Source organism: Hippoglossus stenolepis, chromosome 10 (genome assembly GCF_022539355.2).
Source record: "Hippoglossus stenolepis isolate QCI-W04-F060 chromosome 10, HSTE1.2, whole genome shotgun sequence".
Classification (NCBI taxonomy): domain Eukaryota; kingdom Metazoa; phylum Chordata; class Actinopteri; order Pleuronectiformes; family Pleuronectidae; genus Hippoglossus; species Hippoglossus stenolepis.
This window is the reverse complement of record NC_061492.1, coordinates 5756686-5762684: the sequence shown is the minus strand read 5'-3', so window position 1 is coordinate 5762684 and position 5999 is coordinate 5756686.

Genomic DNA, 5999 nt, shown 5'->3' with positions numbered 1-5999 from the left:
TAGCCAGCAGAAATGACCTGTTGTGGGAAATTTGTTCACGAAAATAGCGCCCTATTGATTATTCATGGCACAGCGGCGGCTATATGTGTGTCAACGAGGGTCTCCGAGGCGGCCAGTTGGCCGAGAGATTAACATCCATTTCAGAGATAGGTGAATTTGTGGTGGAGGAGAAGTGGAGGGGGTGGGAGTGGGTGGATTGTGTGTTTGGGGAGTTGCAGGAGGCAGCGGCTGGAGCAGGGTGGAGGGTTGTCTCCTCAGGATTGTGCTGTAATCACAGGCCTCCGTCTGCATGGCACATCTCAAGAGTGGTGTCAGCTGGGCTCTCTTCTGTTTGCTGATAGCAGGGGGTCAGGCCTCTCTCACAAAGAGGTGCGTTTGATCCTCAGGTATGGGACACAGGGGGAGAGAGGTGACACTACTGAATACTAACAGGGCGAGCTGCACGGCTGCTTATCTTTCATCTGCCGTGTGTGTGTGTGTGTGTGTGTGTGTGTGTGTGTGTGTGTGTGTGTGTGTGTGTGTGTGAGGTGCACATGTTTGACATCCTAATGGTTTTCGTGTTTTGTAGGCAAACAGTTAACTTAATGGTTTTAAAGCTTGAAAATGTTGAGTGCATTTATGTGACTCAAGGCCTGAAAAAGTGGAGGAACTGAAAGAAGTTCTACTTTTCTAAAACCAATAATAATTGACACTGATAATATTTTTAATACTAAGTCTAATAATCATGCAGCAAATGAAACAGAGTCCGTTTCTAAACTTTTCAAACAAACCCGTCCTGTTCTCGTTGTTGTGAGGGCAGGTGCATTGCCTTTGTGCGTTACAGCTGCTGATTTGTATTGTGGTGTTTGTGCGTCTGTATAGCAGCCGTCGTGGCGGCGGTTGTGTAGCAGTTCATGGGTCCCAGGGCCCAGCTGCCAGAGTGAGGCAGAAGAGTCAGACATCATTGTGGTGTGATTTCCTCCTCTCCTTGCAGATGGAGTGTTTTTGTCAGAGCGAGGGCCACTGTGATTGCCTCTTCGCCACCGGTGTCAGCCCAGGATAATACTGCAGCCGTCCCCCCAGGAACAAAACAGGATCAGCGCAATCCATTTTCTTTTTCTCTGCCAAAATGGAATAATTTCAAAGAGACAATCCCTGGTAGCCTCCAAAGCCCAGGGAAAAAATCAAAAGGCAACCATTATGGCAAGAATTGGGAGAGAGGTGTTCCACCTTTCCCCCCTGGCTCTGCCAAATACTATGGCCAGCTCTAACTAACAAGCACGGCCACAGATAGACAATGAAAGTGGATTGAGCGAGCAAAGCTAGCAATCTCACAAAACAGAACACTAAAGCGACACATGAAAGATGCATGCACACAGACTGCAGATGAAGGAGGGAGAGGGGGCGTAGTCCCCGTGTATGGCCCCTCGCATTAGCCGCTGCGCTCAGATCTTTACATTCAAAATATGAGTCCATACATCGGCAGCGATCCGAGCTCTATGGCAACCTGCCCTTTACAATCCTGATGGCACTTCAGCAAAGTGTGGTGGCTGAGAGAGGGCGGGAGCTGGGAGGCTTTCCCTCAGAAAGAGCTGAGAGCACCTTATTGGGAAAAGGGGCTAAGAGTGCTGTTGTGATGCCTGACTCCATATTCTTGGGTCATAGATATTCACAAACTTCACCTCCCTTTTTCCATTCTCTCACACATCGGTCGGGGAGAACGGCGCGTTCCGCAGCCCGCCACGTGCAAACCAACATGGCAAGCGGCGACGACGGCGATGTGATGGCGCTCGAGCTCGGATTGATGTGTGATAAAGACTCTTCTTCAGGTGCTTTCCACTGCACGTTTAAGGTGCGACGGAAAAGTGGCTCATCCACACTCACCTGCAGGTTTTTTCTTCCCCTCCCTTTGTACCTTCGAGTGAAATAACTCTTCACATCGTTCTCAAGAACTTGGCAGGAGACATCCCATGACGTTTGAAACTCTGCTATGCACGGGTGCTTGAAGGACAGTGTCGGAGTAGTTCTCTATTATTGTACAGTGTGAATGAATGAAGAGTGATTGAGTGCAGTACTCCACGCCACCTATATAAAGCAGAAGTATTGCAATGTGAGGGCCAGGGAAAGAGGGAGAGGGTGAGAGAGAGGGTGAGAGAGCTCTAGAGGCCTAAATGAGGTGAAGGGAAGTGGAAGTGTCCAGTAGGGGGTCTGCTGCTGTGGGAAGAGAGAGACGGGAGTAGGGGGGGGCCTCGCTCTGAGCAGCGCCTGGGCCAATGCACGAGGGTTTGGGGCTAAGTGTCTCATCAGCATCCAGCTCAGGTGCTGCCGGGGCCCACGCACTAACTATGCCCTGACTTGATTGTAATTGCCTGAATTCAACTCCCGCTGCTGCCTCCTGGCAATATCACAGGCACATTTAACTCCGGAGAGCCTGGGGGCCGTGCAGCAGGGCCACAGAGAGCAGCTGACTGCCTCTTACTGAAGCCTGTGGGCTGCAGGGGGATCCTCTCTTGTGCTTTGTGGGGGAGGGTCACAGGTGCATGCGACCCCCCCGACCCCCCCCCAACCCCTTCTTCTTCTTCTCCTCCTCTGCGGTGCTTGTGAACATGAAACAAGTGCGACTGCATGGATGTGCCCCGACAGTGATGGCATGAGCACGACAGAGGTATTCGCTGTTTCGATGTCACCTTTTGGGGGGGAAATTTGCCCTCTTAGTTCCGTCGGAGGGAAAATTTGACCTCGTACAAACTCATCCACGGTTTGAAAATTGAACTTCTCTTAAAAACGTAAAACCATAAATGATTCAACATAATCTTTAAAATCTCCAAACAATCAGAGTAAAATAAAAAACCAGACCACCACAACCTCTCCTGTGTTTATCATGTCCAATTCAAAGCCGGAGGAGTACGTGCACTTGATTGCTTCATATTGCCACCTACAGTACTTTTATTTTACACACAGTCGTGAAAACCATTATCATGCCGCGGTTATGCTAATGTTTCGGGTGCGGAAAATTGCTCGTATCTGCTTTTTCATAAAAAGAAAAACAAAAAAAATCCTCCTTATGCCAGAAATAATTGAATGAAAAACACGAGACCACCGTGGACAACTTCGCTGTGAGTGCATTTGCAAATCTGTGGTTATAGCTGCCCACGTCTGAGTCCCTCTATTTGTGACATGTGTGCCTGACAAGGGCATGAATGAAGCACGTCCCTTTCACGCCAACAAAAGCCCTGATTCAAAAAAACAATACGTAAAAAATTACAAGCAGGAATAAGAGGTAACTACGTAATCTGGTGTTTCCCGTTCGACCGGCGTGGCAAACTGCAGCAGGGTTAACTTAAGAAAGTTAGCCTGTGGCGCTCCTCATCCTGTGATAATAGGACTGTCTGTAATGAAGAACAGGCTTGTTGCCAACAGGTGGTCTCTTTAAAAGACCAGAGCCACAGCACTCAGGATGAGGGGGGTGGGGGGGGGGACTGCCATGGCAAAATGTGTCAGAATCTAATGTTCTGCAGAGTGAAAAGCCTGTTTTCTGTCTTTTGTTCCCGGCTAGAGATTCAGCCTTGTTCCTCATTGTTCGGGGCACAAACGAGCAACAGTCTTTTTTGACACGGAGCCACAGATGAATAAAGACTGGAGCTGACTAGTCACAGGAAAGAGCTTTCTTTTTGGAGGGCCTGGAGCCCATTAAGAGTTTGAGATATGAATGGATATGAATCCTCTCCTTCGACCCCAGCGAAACGGGAAAAAATACAACCGGACCCATAGAAGACAAGGAACACCTCTGTGTCTTTTTACCGAGGTTCCCAAGGATATTACAAGAAATCAGGCCGAGGGAGGAGTGATTGACAGGCAGGAATTACATAGAGTCAATGAGGAAGTGGCTCTTTGTTAATTTGAAAGGCTTCACTCTGCCCACCCAACCTTGGAGCGACTCACCACTGACACTGATGTTGACATGTTGACTTTCTATTCTTGACATGAGGCTCTGGGAAAAGAAATCGGGTCGTTGCGGCGATTTACAAACCGCGTCACCTCGACGCAAACTTTACATTATGGTTAAATTCAGCGTAAGCGGCTGCACACATCGTGTAACAAAGCCGACAGGAAGAAGACGATGAGACGTTTAGCGAGCCACTTCACGCAGACGCTGCGGTTTCGGCGCGCTCGGCTTGTTGGACAGATGATGGGTGGATCCCGGCAAACGCAGGCCGCGAAATACGACCTTTTGTTCGGCTCCATAATCCATTTGTTACACTCAGAGCAATTTGTCCTCATTAACCCTCATAAGGGGACTGTGTCTGAGACAAAAGCTCCCGGGGAACAATGAGAGCACCCCACCACCCACCCCACCCACCCACATCCACATGGCCGCAGCTCAAGTGCTCCCCTTCCCAGCGCATTGTGGCCCCTCGTCGCCCAGAAGGTTCCAGTCTGTGAGCAAGAGACGGACAGAGCCGGACAAGTGGGGTACACCTGAAAGAGGGAGTGAAAAAAAAAAATCCCCATTTCCGCGTTAAGAAAGAAATATCTTCCCAAAAAAAAAAAACGAAAAACACAATGCAGCGTCTTCTATTGTGTCCAGGTCACTCCATCAATCAACTCTGAAATAAATCCTGACATGACGTACAAAGAGCAACTGCAGAGAAAAGGGAAGGGGAGTTACAGTAATTTCGGGACGTGAGAAAGTTTCCATTCGCCGCACCTGTTGCAAAATTTACTTTAAAATGTCCGATTGTATTTTATTCTGTGAGATGGAGCACAAAATTAGTTAAGTGGTAAAAAGTACCTTCAACTTTCCATGGTACTGTGGAGTCAGTGCTTTTATTTTCCTGAGACGGGTCAAGGTACCTGCATCAAAAAATACTTTTTTAATTGTGGCCAATCCTTTAAAAAGAACTTCATGCTTTTTTTAATATATAACAATGAGGAAAATATAAACTTTGTTAAACTTTCTTCAAGTACTACATTTAATGACCGTTTTGAAGTGCTTGTACTTCAGTATTCCCTTTCGATGCTCCAACTTCTACTTGTCTAGATTTGCACTTCATGTATTCTGACAGCTGCAGTTACTTTTAATTTAAGTTTATTTCCATAGGTACGACTACATAACATGAGAAACTGTACCACAGCCTAAGGATTTGCGAAATAAAGGTTCATGGAAGGTCTCAAGGACGTCACAGAACACAAAGTCAACACAATAGAACTATACCATCTGTTAATGGTATCAAACCAGGACGCCACTCAACAACTTTCACAACCTGTGATCGCTCTACACAACTGTACACTTTTTTCTATGTATCTCGCAGTGTTGTAACTGAAATGCGGTGAGAAGTAGACCAAAAAATAGAAAAGTACTTTGAACTGCCTTTGTGTTACTTCTTACAAAAGCAGCCACACCGACTCACAAGATGAAAATAACAACAGCAATTGTCATTATGAAGTAAATGTTGATTAATGGCTGCACAAAAATACAGACTCGGATTTATAAAACAGGGAAGTGCATCTTCCACCAAAACAGAGAGAGTACATGGCCGTGCAACATGGTGCATGATGTGGAAATAAAGGGCTCGTTCTACAGTGAGGTTCACATCATGCTGTGTTTCAGCTTTAACTTAAATATCAGTTTTAATAATCTTATATCATTATAACCCTCAGGGGGCATTCGTCTGCAGGTCAGGTAGTTTTGCTTTTTGCTGATATCACCGCCTTAGTTTTATTTGAGTACATTTCTAAAAGCAGCATTTCTCGTAATGAAGTATTTTTAAATTCTTGTATTGGTCATTTAACTTTAAGTGAAGGATCTTTTACTCTCACCATTACAGAAATAAAAATAAAAACTTTTTTAAATAACCCTTCACTGCAGAATGTGGCAAACGCTTCAGCCACTTGCTCAGTGAAACCTCTATATACACCGAGGTCTTCAATAAACATGTCAGTGTCAGACGCCGCAGCAGCGCATCATTTAACGCTGGTTTGTTGGGTCTCCAATGTGTTTTCCAAACAGCGTCTCAGTA